Raw genomic sequence first — 17,365 nt, 5'->3', positions numbered from 1 at the left:
GTGATGTAAGGCAACACAGCATAATGCACGTGAAACGCTGTAAATATTACATCATATCTCAATGTAGATATGGAAGCACCATGATCAAATGCTGAAGATTCATCAAATCCCATGAAAAGACATTACAAATTGGCAGATGAACTTGTGATTTATATCTGCCCTCTAAGCTCAAGAGGTACAAAATTGAGTGTCAAAACCACATTCTATTTTTTTGTGTTATTTATTAAATGAAAAGTGTATGAATGTTTTCAATTGATGTTGATTTCATTCTGTCTGTGGTCAGTTTTGTTGCTGGCAGCAGCTACCAATGTCAGTGCCCATTGCCAAAGCACCTATGTCCTTGCTGGATGTCATTTATACAAGAGGCTGCATGGTCGGTGAGATCATCACTGCAGCTTTAAGGTGGAATGATTTAGACAATAGACAATAGACAATAGGTGCAGGAGTAGGCCATTCGGCCCTTCGAGCCAGCACCACCATTCAATGTGATCACGGCTGATCATCCCCAATCAGTACCCCGTTCCTGCCTTCTCCCCGTATCCCCTGACTCCGCTATCTTTAAGAGCCCTATCTTATTTTTACATTGTGTTTTTGATTTTTTGTTTTTGGACTGAATTCTGTTTTTAATTTGTGTTTCTGTGATGTCTTTATTATTTATTTTATTCTGATTATATGTTTATATTCCTGTTAATCTATGTAAGGTGTCCTTGAGATGTCTGAAAGGCGCCCAATAAATAAAATGTATTATTATTATTATTATTATCTAGCTCTCTCTTGAAAGTATCCTGAGAACCGGCCTCCACCGCCCTCTGAGGCAGAGAATTCCACAGACTCACCACTCTCTGTGTGAAAAAGTGTTTCCTTATCTCTGTTTTAAATAGCTTACCCCTTATTCTTAAACTGTGGCCCCTGGTTCTGGACACCCCCAACATCAGGAACATTTGAAGTTGATTCCTCCGAACTTTCAAGTCAGTTTATCTTTAGTCTGTGATGGCATGGCAACAATAGGCACAAAAAGCTGGAGTAACTCAGTGGGACGGGCAGCATCTCTGGAGAGAAGGAATGGGTGGCATTTTGGATCGAGACCCTTTTCCTTCACACTGGTTTTATCCCTAACCAGCCTGAAGAAGAAGGGGTCACGACCCATTCCTTCTCTCCAGAGATGCTGCCCGTCCCGCTGAGTTACTCCAGCATTTTATGTCCGTCTTCGGTTTAAGAAGATATAAGGTCCTTCCTACACAAAAGCTATCAACAACCGTTCTTGATTAGTCCGGGTGTCAGGGGTTATGGGGAGAAGGGAGGAGAACGGTGTTAGGAAGGTGAGATAGATCAGCCATGATTGAATGGCAGAGTAGACTTGATGGGCCGAATGGCCTAATTCTGTTCCTATCACATCTGATCTTATGAACTGCTTTCCACTGGTACAACATGACAGTAAACTAAACTGAAACTGGGATTTAAAAAAAATTTAGTTTGGAGATACAGTGCGGAAACAGGCCCTTCGGCCCCTCCGAGTCTGCACCGACCGCCGATCCCTGCACACTAACACTATCCTACACTGGGGACAATTTACAATCACACCAAGCCAATTAACCCACAAAGACATTCTTGCCATAGAGGGAGTACAGAGAAGGTTCACCAGACTGAGTACTGGGATGTCAGGACTTTCATATGAAGAAAGACTAGATAGACTCGGCTTGTACTCGCTAGAATTTAGAAGATTGAGGGGTGATCTTATAGAAACTTACAAAATTCTGAAGGGGTTGGACAGGCTAGATGCAGGAAGATTGTTCCCGATGTTGGGGAAGTCCAGAACAAGGGTAAGGATAAGGGGGAAATCTTTTAGAACCGAGATGAGAATTTTTTTTTTCACACAGAGAGTGGTGAATCTGTGGAATTCTCTGCCACAGAAGGTAGTTGAGGCCACAGTTCATTGGCTATATTTAAGAGGGAGTTAGATGTGGCCCTTGTGGCTAAAGGGTTCAGGGGGTATGGAGAGAAGGCAGGTACAGGATACTGTGTTGAATGATCAGCCATGATCATATTGAATGGCGGTGCAGGGTCGAAGGGCCGAATGGCCTACTCCTGCACCTATTTTCTATGATTCTAAACCTGCAAGTCTTTGGATAGTGGGAGGAAACCGGAGCACCCGGAGAAAACCCACGCGGGTCACTGGGGGAGAACGTACAAACTCCCTACAGACAGCACCCGAGGTCAGGATCGAACTCAGGTCCTTGGCGCCGTGAGGCAGCAACTCTACCGCTGCGGCAGCGTGCAAAATGTAACGGCATTTCCAACGCGTTCGTGAATCCAGGCCCAACTGTCGGTCTATCTGCTCTTCCTTATTCCCGTGGCTTGAATATTCTGCCTTAACCCTGGAGGAAGGAGCGTTCTCGGGGAATCAAGCGACATCTGAAGACCAGCAGCGACCAGCAGGCAGTTGTTTAAGAAGGAACCGCAGATGCCGGGGAAAATCGAAGGTGGACAAAAAGTGCTGGAGAAACTCGGCGGGTGCGGCAGCATCTATGGAGCGAAGGAAATAGGCAACGTTTCGGGACGAAACCCAAAGGAAATAGGCAACGTTTCGGGACGAAACCCAAAGGAAATAGGCAACGTTTCGGGACGAAACCCAAAGGAAATAGGCAACGTTTCGGGACGAAACCCAACGGAAATAGGCAACGTTTCGGGACGAAACCCAAAGGAAATAGGTAACGTTTCGGGACGAACCCCAAAGGAAATAGGCAATGTTTCGGGACGAAACCCAAAGGAAATAGGCAACGTTTCGGGTCGAAACCCGAAGGGTTTCGGGACGAAACGTTGCCTATTTCCTTCGCTCCATAGATGCTGCCGCACCCGCTGAGTTTCTCCAGCATTTTTGTCTACCAGCCACAGCAAGCACACTGATGTTTGTGTTAAAAAAATGTTATTGTGTTTTTGTGTGTTCTTTTTCATTGCACCTCCGCTGGCAAATCAAATTATTTGACGAATGAAACTGATATTGACATTGATATTGATTAGATTTCCTCAAATAAAAAATTGCCGTCAAAAAACTGCGGGATGGGTTCGTCGTTGTGCCAAGAGGTGTTCGGTATTTTGCTATTTGTATTAGTCTTCGGTCTTTTTTTTAAAAGGTGTGCTCTCTTGTGCTTTTAGCTGCAGCGACACGCACATCGCACACAAGCTGGGCTGTGACATTCTCTGTCAATGTCACTGTTCGCCCAGCTGCCGGCAGGGGTATCAAAGTGGACCAGCTTGAAACGCAGTCTGTCTGTTCCCTCCCAGCCATATGTGGAAGCACCTGGTCTCTCTCCATCACCCCCTCCCCACCACCACCATATATAACCATATAACAATTACAGCACGGAAACAGGCCATCTCAGCCCTTCTAGTCCATGCCGAACACTCACTCTCACCTAGTCCCATCTACCTGCACTCAGACCATAACCCTCCATTCCTTTCCCGTCCATATACCTGTCCAATTTATTTTTAAATGATAAAAACGAACCTGCCTTCACCACCTCATAACACACAGCTACCACTCTCTGAGTAAAGAAGTTCCCCCTCATGTTACCCCTAAACTTTTGTCCCTTAATTCTCAAATCATGTCCTCTTGTTTGAATCTTCCCTACTCTCAATGGAAAAAGCCTATCCACGTCAACTCTGTCTATCCCTCTCATCATTTTAAGGACCTCTATCAAGTCCCCCCTTAACCTTCTGCGCTCACCACCAGAGACAGGGGAGCTGCCCCTCCAGGTTACTCTGCAAGTGCACCTTCAACGCAGCATTTCTTCACTGTCGGCCCGCTGTTGAGATAAACGCCATCAGAAACTGCCGCGAAAATACTCCTGTCCCGAAAGCAAAATATTATTTCAGAGCTTCTTGCCGTCTTTCACCGCGCTGAAACATTGCAAGCTGCTTCACACCCCTAACAGTAGTTTGCAAGCAAACAACATACTGTTAATGAAAGCATGTTGGCCAGAAGGGGGGAAAAAAACAGAAGAACTTCCTGCATTTGCCTCTATGATCTTTAACCTTGGCAGGCGGATGGTGCCTCAGACATCCCAGGTGGGAGAACCTGCTTCCAACCAAAGACTCCTCTATAATCTTTGCTTCCAACAATGCTGCGACCATCCATGCCAGCAAGAGGGGAGTCGTTTCCGATGCGATATTAAAAAAAAAAACCCAGCCAAGAGTGTTTCATTGTCAGGTGCCCCAGATAGGTCCCCCTAGATGCAGGAAGATTGTTCCAGATGTTGGGGAAGTCCAGAACAAGGGGTCACAGTTTAACGAATTAGGGGGAAATCTTTTAGGACCGAGATGAGAAAAACATTTTTCACACAGAGAGTGGTGAATCTCTGGAATTCTCTGCCACAGAAGGTAGTTGAGGCCAGTTCATTGGCTATATTTAAGAGGGAGTTAGATGTGGCCCTTGTGGCTAAAGGGATCAGGGGGTATGGAGAGAAGGCAGGTACAGGATCCTGAGTTGGATGATCAGCCATGATCACATTGAATGGTGGTGCAGGCTCGAAGGGCCGAATGGCCTACTCCTGCACCTATTTTCTATGTTTCTGTAGGACAGTGAGATTCTGACAACCAAATGATGACATTAGCCTCAGAACGGCAAATCATGTTTAAGTAGACAATAGACAATAGGTGCAGGAGTAGGCCATTCGGCCCATCAAGCCAGCACCACCATTCAATGTGATCATGGCTGATCATCCCCAACCAGTACCCCGTTCCTGCCTTCTCCCCATATCCCCATAAGTTGGAGTAACTCAACGGGTCATACAACAACTCTGGAGAGAAGGAACAGGTGACGTTTCGGGTCGAGACCCTCCTTCAGACAATAATATTGTGCGTGGTTTGGGCGGCACGATGGCGCAGCGGGTAGAGCTGCTGCCTCACAGTGCCAGAGCCCCGGGTTCGATCCTGACCTCGGGCGCTGTCTCTTTGGAGTTTGTACGTTCACCCCGTGACCCGCGTGGGTTTTCTCCGGGTGCTCCGGTTTCCTCCCACACTCCCACAAGACGTACAGCTTCGTAGGTTAATTGGTTTTGGTAAAAAATGGTAAATTGTCCCTAGTGTGTGTAGGTTAAAGCTAATGTGCGGGGATCGCTGGTCGGTGCGGACTCGGTGAGCCGAAGGGGAATGTTTCCGCACTGTATTTCTGAACAAAACTAAACTAAATATAACAGACATTTAGTTTGCTGTTTTATAATTTGCCTGCTTGCCTTGTTAATATTTCATCCCATACCTAATTATTATTGTTTGTTTTGAACATCAAGTGGCACAAACATTTCTCTCTTAGTTTCATTGTTGGGATTCATGAATGTACATCCACTCAAACATGCTCAAGCTAATCGCTTTTAATTGCTCCATTAGCCTCTGCAATTTCTTTAATGAGTTTGGCTGCTTTACTCTCGGCTAGGATAGATGGAGGCTGAAGGATACTGTTCAAATTAATTGAACAACTGGGGGTTATTGAAATTTAGATGAAGTAATCTTCACAAAATGAAAGTGTGCAGAGTATTGTTGTCAAGGCAAACTGAAACTCGCTTCTTCGGAGAAAAACAAAGGGCTGGCACACCGGCTGAGTTGCTGCCTCAAAACGCCAGAGACGCCGGTTCGATCCTCATCTCGGGTGCTGTCTGTATGGAGTTTGCACGTTCTCCCTGTGATCTCCGGGTGCTCTGGTTTCCACCCACATTCCAAAGACGTGCAAGTTTATAGGTAAACTGACTTCAGTAAATTGCCTCTAGATTATTTGAAGAACTAAACTAGAAGAACCAAACTTTGGAAGTTGCATTCCAAATCTCGTTGTATCTCTGTGCAATGACAATAAAATATATATTATTATTATTATTATTATTATTATTATTATTATTATTATTGAATTGTTTAAGAAAGAACTGCAGATGCTGGAAAAATCGAAGGTTTACAAAAATGCTGGAGAAACTCAGCGGGTGAGGCAGCATCTATGGAGCGAAGGATTAGGTCTCGACCCGAAACGTCACCTATTCCTTCCCTCCATAGATGCTGCCTCGCCCGCTGAGTTTCTCCAGCATTTTTGTCTACCTTCTAGTCTAGTTGAGTTTAGTTTATTGTCAAGTGTACCAAGGTGGGGGGGGGGGGGGGGGGGGGGGGGGGGGGGCAGAGGAGATTAGTTTTACCTTCACATCAATTACAGTCTGGTTCAGCAGTTTAGACACTCACTCCCGTAATAAATTACAACGCATAGTTAACAAAGCATCCAAAATCATCAGCACTCCCCTTCCATCAATAGAATCACTCCATCACAAACGGTCTGTGTCAAGGGTGAAGAAAATCATCTCTGATCCCTCCCACCCAGCTCACCACATCTTCCACCTGCTGCCATCAGGAAGGCGCTACAGCTCACTGTCCGCCAAGACATCTCGATTTAAAAACAGTTTTTAACCACACGCAATCCGAATTCTGAACACACTATGATAACAGCACATATCCTCCCCATGCATGTACTGTATATTGTATGATGTTGTGTTTTATGTTATGTTTGACGGGAATCAGCCTACCTTGTAACATCCTGTACTGAACCTGAATTCCACCAGCTTGACTGTGGTCATTAAATAATCTAATCTAATCTAATCTAGACATGGACATTGAGGGCCCGTTCTTACGCTGTACTGTTCCATGTTGCATTCAACATTAAGCCATGGAGTGCGCAAGCTCTGGAATGCATTTCTGGGGTGGTACTGGAGTTAGTTTTAGGGATAGAGCATGGAAACAGGCCCTTCGGCCCACCGATTCTGCACCGACCAGCGATCACCCCATCCGCTAGCATCATCCGACACGCTAGGGACAATCTACAGAAGCCAATTAACCTACAAACCTGCACGTCTTTGGAATGTGGGAGGAAACCGGAGCATCGGAGAAAACCCGCGTGGTCACGGGGAGAAAGTGCAAACTCCACACAGACAGCACCCGCAGTCAGCCTTAAACCAGGGTCTCTGGTGCTGTGAGGCAGCAACTCTACCGCTGTGCCACCGTGCGGGTCTTAACAGACAGGCACATGGATAGGAAAGGTTTAGAGGGATAGGCACGAAAATGGGACAGTCTTGGTCAGTATGGATGATTTGGGCTGAAGGGCCTGTTTCCGTGCCCTGTGACTATGAAAGAATTTACAGCGCGATAGGGAGTGAGCAAGGGTGTGGGATTAGCTGCATCACCCAGGCATAGATGAGGCGCTGTGGTACAGTCGCTGCCTGGCAACGTTTGCAGCGCCGGAGACACGGGTTCGATCCCGACTACGGGCACTTGTCTGCACGGAGTTTGTACGTTCTCCCCGTGACCTGCGTCGGTTTTCTCGGGGATCCTCAGTTTCCTCCCACACTCCAAAGACGTACGTACAGGTTTGTAGGTTAATTGGCTTGGTGTAAATGTGAACGTGTGTTGGATAGAGTTAATGTGTGGGGATCGCTGGTGGGCGTGGACTCGGTGGGTCGAAGGGGCCCGTTTGCGCGCTGTGTCTCGACACTAAAACTAAAAGCATCTGACTCTGTGCTGCAGTCACTCTGCGACTTGCTACATCGTTAATGGAACACAAAGAACTCTTGAAAAGAAGTTTGTTACTGCAAAGCTTGCCAACCGAGGGAGGGAAGTGAAAGGTCTTCGAACTATAAAGCGGTCTCGCTATTGAATTAAAGTTCGTAGGCTGTTCAATAAGAACTACATCAAAATATACATGTTCAGAGGTAATTGGTTAAACTAAGTTGGCAAAAACTGTGATATTCAGATACACCTCTTCCTTGCACAAGGTTCGCTGGCACTGAAGTTGGCAGGGGCAGAATTCCCCTGTGTATGTGTGAAGAGTTTTTATTCCCAGTTCCTGTCTTTGTGATTGGCATCAGTGGAGATTGTTTTTGGCTGAAGAACGCGGATATTAATGCCAACTCGGTTTTTTTTGTGTGTTTAAAAAGAATTGCCAGTTAAAATGGAGATAAAAGGGAAAGTCTTGGAAACTAACTGCGGGTCAGTCAGCATCTGCAGGAGTGAAACAGGTAATGTTTCAGGACAGGCTACTGGTTAGGGCAGCACACAGTGGCACAGCTGGTAGAGTCGCTGCCACACAGCGTCAGAGACCCCCGGTTCGATCCTGGCTTCGGGTGCTGTCTGCGTGGAGTCTGCACGTTCTCCCTGTCGCTTGGTGGTGGTTTACCTCCGGGTGCTGCGGTTTCCTCCCACATCCCAAAGGCGTACAGACAGCACCCGAGGTCAGGATCGAACCTGGGTCTCTGCCGCTGTGAGGCAGCAGCTCTACCCGCTGCACCACTGTGCCGCCCATGTTGGATGTAACTAGAATAGAGTGTGAGAGAGAGTGAAAGAGTATATGTCTCAGAGTGGATAGAAACAATGAGAGAGAGAGGGAGAGAAAGTGAGAGAGGAGGAGAGGGAGAGGAAGAGAGCGCGGGGGAGAGGGAGCGAGAGAAGGAGAGACAGAGAGAGATAGAGAGAGGGAGAGAGAGGGGGGAGAAGAGAGAGGAGGGGAGGGGAGGAAGAGAGTGGGGAGAGGAGAGAAGGAGAGAGAGTCTAGGGAGAGAAGAGGGAGAAGAGAGAGAGGTAGAATGGAGCAGGGGGACGAGTGCCCTCCAGCTGGCAAGAGAGGAAAGTAGTCGCTGGAGCGAAAAACAGAGACAAATACAGTACAGACAACAGAATACAGAAATAATAATTAAGACACAGGATCATGTTCAGATTGAGAGTGGGGAGAGAGATGACTGATTGCAAGTCGCTGCCCACTGGACTTCCCTAATCATCTTATTTTCTTTTAAAAGTTGGAAATAAATATTAATTGGTTCCCACCCACACTACAAGTAACATTGAGCTGCTGTAATAGAATGAACAGATGATCACCAGGAGACACAGACAACCCTAGCTGACCACTTGAGGAAGGGACTCAACCCGAAACGTCGCCCATTCCTTCTCTCCAGAGATGCTGCCTGTCCCACTGAGCTACTCCAGCATTTTGTGTCTACCTTCGGTTCAAACCAGCATCTGCAGTTCCTCCCTATGCCGGTGGTATTGAACAGGTTTTTATGATTGGCGCATGGATATGTGGGCAGGGAATGCAAGGATATGGAGCAAGTGTTGGCGGAGGAGACTAGTTTGCCTTGGCATCAGGTTACGGCAAAGACGTTATGGGCCGAAGGACCTGCTCCTGCGCTAAACAGTTTTATGCTCACTGGCACAGCTGGTAGAACCACTCCCTTCATAGCGCCAGAGTCCCAGGTTCGATCCTGACCCCAGCGACTGTCTACATTGGCACCTTCTCCCTGTGACCACATGGGTTTCCTCCCCCACATCAAAGACGTGTGGGCCTGCAGGTCAATTTGGCCTCCGTAAATTGCCCCTAGTGTGCAGGGAGTGGATCAGAAAGCGGGATAGCATAGACCTAGCGTGGACAGATGATCGATGGTGGGCCGAAGGGCCTGTTTCCTATATCTTTCAATCAATCAATTCATTCATAACAGTAATTAAAATCTACCATTATTATTATTATTATTATTATTATTATTATTATTATTATTATTATTATTATTATTATTATTATTATTATTATTATTCAATGTCCTTTCCCTTTTCTCCTCTGCTTTCACTTATTAGATAGTTTATAGTTTACTCTGAAGGTAGACACAAAAAGCTGGAGTAACTCAGCGGGACAGGCAGCATCTCTGGAGAGAAGGAATGGGTGACGTTTCGGGTCGAGACCCTTCTTCAGACTCTTATTAGTATGATTCATCTTTTATTTTATACCAATCCATATGGATTTTCCTTCTGGCCTTGTGTGAGCTACGTTAAGGGCCTGTCCTACTTGGCTGCCGGCACCATATCAGGGTCGCCAAAATATATAGAATATTTCAAAATCCAGCATTCAAAATCCTCAAATATTTTTTGTGATACTTGAAAAAACAGCGAGCGTTAATATGTCATCACACCGCTTCACGCCACAATTTTTTCGGTGACCTGATACATCAGTCGATGATTCCAGCAGTCGCCGAAAAAATCTCAAAGTGGGACAGGCCCTTAACTTTCTTCCATTGCCATTATGTTATCTTTAATTACTCTAATTAGTGGAGCTACATCTTGTTCCTTTCTGATTATATATTAACCTGCAATATTTAATTGCTTGTCCTATCTTTTCTGTAGCAATGTTTCATTTAATTCCATCAAATCTGGCATCTCACCATAGAAAGTTGCCTCTAGTTCCTCCATTTTGTTTTGATGACGTCTATATTGTCATACCGGAGTTTTAGTTTAGTTTAGAGATACAGCGCGGAAACAGGCCCTTCGGCCCACTGAGACCGCACCGACCAGCGATCCCCGCACACCAAAAGCCCTGTCCCACGGTACGAGTTCATTCCAAGAGTTCTCCCGAGTTTGCCCTGATTCGAACTCGGAGATTTACGGAAATGGCCGCTCGTCGGTACTCGGGGCTCTCGTGGACATTTTTCATCATGTTGAAAAGTCTTCACGAGTCTTCCCGTGCTTACCTGCCGTTAGTGAGTCTTCCCGAGTACCTGCCGTTAGCGCTAAGAGACGTCCCCGAGCTCCGACGTACCCGCTACGTTCATTCTCCGTGCTTACCGCGAGTTAGATTTGTTTTCAACTCGGGGGAACTCTTGGAATGAACTCGTACCGTGGGACAGGGCTTTAACACTATCCTACACACACTAGGGAGAGTTTTACTCTTATACCAAGCCAATGCACCTACACATTTGTATTCCCTGGGAGTGTGGGAGGAAACCGAAGATCTCGGAGAAAACCCATGCAGGTCACGGGGAGAACGTACAAACTCCGTACATACACGCGCCCGTAGAACCCGGGTCTCTGGCGCTGTAAGGCAGCAGCTCTGCTGTTACGCCACCGTGTTTAGTGTTAATGATTTGAAGTAGGGGAGACAAGTGAGGCGAACCCTGCCGCTTATTCAAAGAGAAGTGTGCGCTCATTCAAAGACTGGAGCAAGTGTGCGTGCATAATGCCAGTAAACTGGCAAGACCAAACAGATCTGTCCCTTTGTTTGCCCTTTTGCAGATTTGCTGTAGTGTTTTCGTTAATCAAGGGCCTTCTGAAACCACTTGCATGTGGCTCAACAATGGCAGACTTGTGCATCACAACAGTCACCATTTATTACTTGTCAGTCCCTATAACAGTTTGGCTTGTGCCACAGATTCCAACCGCGGATCCCTGCAACAGGACACTGGCTCGGTGTACGGGATAAATCAGCAGGGAGAGATTGCACGCCACCATAACATGACGCTGGTGTGGTTGCCAACAGTGGAAGCATTAGGAGTTGCCGAGCCCTGCAGAGAGAGAGAGAGAGAGAGTGTGTGTGTGTGTGTGTGTGTGTGTGTGTGTGTGTGTGTGTGTGTGTGTGTGTGTGTGTGTGTGTGTGTGTGTGTGTGTGTGTGTGTGTGTGTGTGTGTGTGTGTGTGTGTGTGTGTGTGTGTGTGTCTGTGTCTGTGTCTGTGTGTGTGTGTGTGTGTGTGTGTGCAATATATGTATATGTGTGTATCTGTGAGTATGTGTATATATACACACACACACACTGATTTTTTTTCTCTCTGTTTATTATAGACAATAGGTGCAGGAGTAGGCCATTCGGCCCTTCGAGCCAGCACCGCCATTCAATGTGATCATGGCTGATCATCCCCAATCAGTGCCCCGTTCCTGCCTTATATTGTTTATAGGGTACTATGTATACATATTCTGTTGCACTGCTGTGAGTAAGAGTTTCATTGTTCTGTCTGAGACATATCTACTTCTTCTTCTTCTTGCAAATGAAACATAAACCAAAGGAATAGTTAGATCTCGAGCCGGGTGTTGAGCAGACCAGGTTGTTGTCTGTGTTGGCGTCAATGTCTGCCAGGCCCTGACACAGCTCCATTTGGTGGGTGGTAGAGCGGGCACCCAGAGATGACATGGCTGTCTGTTGGCTGTCTGTTTGTTCTGCTCCGCATTCACAGGCTGGGCTCTGGCGGAGGGAGTCCCCATCTCCACACGCTGGCATTGAAACGCCCAACTCCAGTACCAAGTCTGTTGAGCTTCACCCACGCTCCTCTGGGGAGGTCAGACCCTGGACAGCTTTTATCTGGTGAAGAGATGTCGCTGTGTAATGGAGATGAGGTTGCCTTCCACTCCTGTGACCACTTGGTGACTGTCCATTGTGCTTCTGGGGCACATGACAACAAAACGCTCTTGACTGGTGAAGATTGAGCAGTTACCCAGCCTGCACACTTCCAGGCACTGAGGCTGGGGCAGTTTGTGCTCTCCCCATTAATCCCAACGAGACAGTCAAGCTTAGTTTATTGTCCAGTTAGCGGAACGACAATACATGATTACAATCGACTCTTTCGCAGCGTACAGATAGATGATAAGGGAATGTTTAAGAAAGAACTGCAGATGCTGGAAAAATCGAAAGTAGACAAAAATGCTGGAGAAACTCAGCGGGTGAGACAGCATCTATGGAGCGAAGGAATAAGCGAGGTTTCGGGTCGAGACCCTTCTTCAGACTGAAGAAGGGTCTCGACCTAAAAAGTCGCCTATTCTTCAGACTGGAGAAGGGTCTCGACCCTGAAACGTCGCCTATTCCTTCGCTCCAAAGATGCTGCTTCACCCGCTGAGGTTCTCCAGCATTTCTGTCTACCATGATAAGGGAATAATGTTCAGTGCAAGATCAAAGCCTGTAAAGTCCGATTGAAGATAGTCCAAGGGTCACCAATAAGGTATATAGTAGTTCAGATTCTGGTTCTGGTGGGAAGGAACTGCAGATGCTGGTTTACACCGAGGATGGACACAAAAACAGGGGGCGCTGTCCTGTGCGCGGCTGCCCAGCCAGCAGCTGTCTGTCTTTTCATCTTTTTTTTTATTTTTAGTTAGTTAAAGTGTTTTTGTTTCTGGAGTTCTAGACTTTTTTATGTGGGGGGGGGGGGGGGAAGGGGGAAACTACCTTTCAGGGTCCCTACCTGGTAGGAGAGGCAGCTTTTCTCCGGGCTGCAGCTTCGACCCGTCCTCGCGGCCTACCAGCCGGCCTGGAGCGGCGTTTCCTGTCGGGGACCGCCCAGAACCACGGCTTCGGCAGCGGCACAGCGCTGGAGCGCTATCGTGGAGCGGGCGATGCCTTGCCTGGGTCGCCGCGCTGAAGCTCCGGTGAGCTGAAGACCGCCGGGAACAACATCGCGGAGCTGCGGGTTTGAGGAGCGGCCAGCTGCGGGCGGCAGCGCTGAACTGTACATCGGGAGCCTGGGATCTCTAGATGAGATCGCCAGTAGTGGAGCTCCAACCAGCGCGGCCTTGTTGGCTTCGGAAGCCGCGGCCTCCAGTACGGAAGCGGCCGTTCCAGGTGTCCCAAGCCGCTGCGAGGATTCTCCCGACGCCGGAGCAACATCACCCGGCGAGAACGGCCAGGAACATCGGGCCTCCGTAGAGGCAACTGTGGAGGCCTCAATGGGCCCGACTATGGGTGAACTGGGGTTGGGGACTGGACTTTGTGCCTTCCCTCATGGTGGGAGCCATTGTGGGGGGATGTTCTTTATGTTTAAAACTCTTATTAATGTTATGTCTGTATTCCTTCTTTATGTGCTGCAAAATGGCAAGAAGCATTTCACTACACCTAGGTGTATGTGACTAATAAATAACCTTTGAACCTTTGAAATGCTGGAGTAATTCAGCGGGACAGGCAGCATCTCGGCATAGAAGGAATGGGTGACGTTTCAGGTCAAGACCCTTCTTCAAACTTGACACGAAGCATCACCCATTCCTTCTATCCATAGATGCTGCCTGTCTGGCTGAGTTACTGCAGCATTTTCTGTCTATCTCTGGTTGTGGTAGGATGGTTCAGTTGCCTGATAGCAGCTGGGAAGAAACTGTCCCTGAATCTGGAGGTGTGCGTTTTCACACTTCTGTACCTATTGCCCGATGGGAGAGGGGAGATGAGGGAGTGGCCGGGGTGTGACTGGTCCTTGATGATGCTGCTGGCCTTGCCGAGGCAGCGTGAGGTGTAGATGGAGTCAATGGCAGGGAGGTTGGTTGGTGTGATGGTCTGGGCTGCATCCACGATTTACTGCAATTTCTTGCAGTCTTGGATGTGCCCTCTGGTCCCAGACTCACCCATTAATATGAACACCCTCTCCACATCCACCCTATCCAGGCCTTATTCAGCTTCCAAATCCTTAGGGTCGGAACATCGGGATTGACTGATTTATCACTGTGTGCTAGTGCAAGTCCACCGCCTATTTTCCGGCACCCTTGGTTCCAGAGCCTTTCTGGATTGTCCATGTTGCCGGACCAACAGAGGTCACGGCCTCCGAGAGGAGTCCAACGGTACCGGAATGTTCTGTCTAGGCCGCCGGGGGGGTCAAGATACCGGCCCGCAAAGTCGGCCTCGGAGGTCAGCTGTGGGAACGGATCTGCCGGCTATGGCCGGACCGGAGTTCCATAGCCCCCGGCTGCACGTGGCAAATTCCACCCGCCGATCGGCCGCGGAAGTCCCGATGAGGTCGAGATCGGCCGCCTCACCCGGCCTAGGGGACACATTCTCGGGGGGAGTTCCGGGGGGAAGAATTTCGTGATTTTGTCCGGATTAAAGGAGGTGTCAGACCGCCAGTTGCCAGAAAATCGGTGATGGACTCGTAATCGGTAGGACACGTGAGTAATGGGCCTGTCCCACTTAAGTGACTTTTTGGGCGACTACGGCAAAATGTTTAACATGCTGAAAAATGTTCGGCGACTGTGGCGACAATTTTTGCTGTTGTAGGTTGACGTAGGTGTTGTCGTAGGTTGTGGCCAAGTGTCATAGGTGAATTCCATTAAAACTAGTCTCTGGCAGTTGCCTAAACAGTCGCCTAAGTGGGACAGCCCCATAAGCATCCAGAAAAGACCTCCTTATGTGAACAGGCCACTTCCATTTGCCTTATTTACAAAGGTGAGACTATCTTTGTGTCAGTGGGTCGTGGGAGAGCTGGGAAGGGGAGGGGAAAGAAGGAGAACGCAGGGACTACCTGAAATTGGAGAAGTCAATGTTAAAGAACTGGAGTTTAGAGCTATATAATAATAATATGAGGTGTTATTTTTTTTTTTACAATGGAAACCGCAAAGAGTTGGGATGGACAAATTACCTCATAAGACTTTCAATTCCGCTATCTAAAACAATTTCACAATAATCACTCAGAAGCCGTGATTATATTCATTAGCAATGATCAAACCACGTGAAAATGATTGTCACATTGGGACCAAAGTGTGCGAGAGGCACGTACGATAAGGTCACATCCAGAATAATCACGGCTAATCAGTGACATAAATAATTACCACCAAGTAAAATAATTAACGTCGCTTTTTAGAACCCAATCGTGAAGCAACTATTAGACAATAAAAATAGACGCGGAAATCTAATCTGAGAATTTGATGCTAAAAATATTAATTACTGATGCTTTTAGAAATGTTGTTGTACCGCAAGCTAATAGTAGGTTAGACTTCCTTACAATCTATAGGATTCTGAGACAATCAGAAATGAAAACCACAGGAAGAACTGGAAGGTAGACAAAAATGCTGGAGAAACTCAGCGGGTGAGGCAGCATCTATGGAGTGAAGAAAATAGGCGACGTTTTGGGTCGAGGCCCTTCTTCAGACTGATGTGGGGGTGGGGGGGGGGGGCGGGAAGAAGAAAGGAAGAGGCGGAGACAGTGGGCTGTGGGAGAGCTGGGAAGGGGAGGGGAAAGAAGGAGAAAGTAGGGACTACCTGAAATTGGAGAAGTCAATGTTAAAGAACTGGAGTTTAGTTTTGGGAAACAGCGCGGAAACAGGCCCTTCGACCAACCGAGTCCGCACTGACCAACGATCACCACACACTAGCACTATCCGACACACACACGGGACAATTTACAATTTTTCCGGAGCCAATTAGCCTACAAATCTGTACGCCTTTGGAGTGCAGGAGGAAGCCGAAGCACCCGGAGAAAACCCATGGGGATAACATACAAACTCCATACAGACAGCACCCGTAGTCAGGATCGAACCCAGAGTCCCTGGTGCTCTAAGGCAGCAACTCTACCGCTGCGCCACCATGCCGAACACAATGATCCCTTTAACATAAGAACATATGCCAAGCTGTTTCCAAATATCTATAATTGTCAAAAACAAAATCCTTCCTTCCCCTACTGTGTCAATTCCACTGGTTTCTTACAAAATGTATAGAGGCATCAGGAGACCATGGTTGCTTCAAGATACTTGGGGAATCGCTGCACCACCATGCCGAACACAATGATCCCTTTAACATAAGAACATATGCCAAGCTGTTTCCAAATATCTATAATTGTCAAAAACAAAATCCTTCCTTCCCCTACTGTGTCAATTCCACTGGTTTCTTACAAAATGTATAGAGGCATCAGGAGACCATGGTTGCTTCAAGATACTTGGGGAATCGAGAACCAGAGGACAGAGGTTTAAGGGGGAAAGATTTAATAGGAACCCGAGGGGTAACTTTTTCACACAAAGGGTGATGGGTGTGGAACGAGGTGCCGGAGGAGGTCGTTGACACAGGTACTAGCGTCTCGGAAACATTTAGACAGGTACATGGATGGGACAGGTTAAGAGGGATATGGACCAAACACAGGCAGGTGGGACTAGTGTAGATGGGGCATGTTGATCAGTGTGGGCAAGTTGGGCCGAAGGGCCTGTTTCCATGCTGTATAACTCTGTGACTATGAGGTTCCCATCTGTTTAAGGTACAGGGTGAATGCACAGAATTTTTTACGCAGTGTACAGGAATCAAGAACCAGGGGATATAAGTTTAAGGTGAGAGGGGAAATCACGCAGAGGGCAGTGGAGGCCAAATCACTGGATGGATTTAAGAGAGAGTTAGATAGAGCTCTAGGAGCTAGTGGAATCAAGGGATATGGGGAGAAGGCAGGCACGGGTTATTGATTGGGGATCAATGAATGGCGGTGCTGGCTCTAAGAGCCGAATGGCCTCCTCCTGCACCTATTTTCTATGTTTCTACGTTTCTATGATGTTTCGGGTTGGGATTCTTCTTCAGACTGAAGAGGTCTGACCTAGTAAATCTACTCCTTCTACATCTTCAGACTGAAGAAGGGACCTGACCCGAAACATCACCCGTTCTTTTTAACTCCAGAGATGCTGCCTGACCCGCTGAGTTACTCCAGCACTGTGTGTCTATCAGTGGTATAAACCAAAATCTGCAGTTCTTTGCTTCTACTCCCTAGTAATCAGCAGAAGAGTGAACCATAACTAAAGTCGCAAGGGGCAGGAATAAACTCACACTCACACTTATCAAATTGATTCACCAACTGTGTAGGAATGAACTGCAGATGCTGGT

The sequence above is a fragment of the Amblyraja radiata genome, chromosome 23 (genome assembly GCF_010909765.2).
Source record: "Amblyraja radiata isolate CabotCenter1 chromosome 23, sAmbRad1.1.pri, whole genome shotgun sequence".
Taxonomy (NCBI): Eukaryota; Metazoa; Chordata; class Chondrichthyes; order Rajiformes; family Rajidae; genus Amblyraja; species Amblyraja radiata.
Note: the sequence above shows the minus strand (reverse complement) of the source record.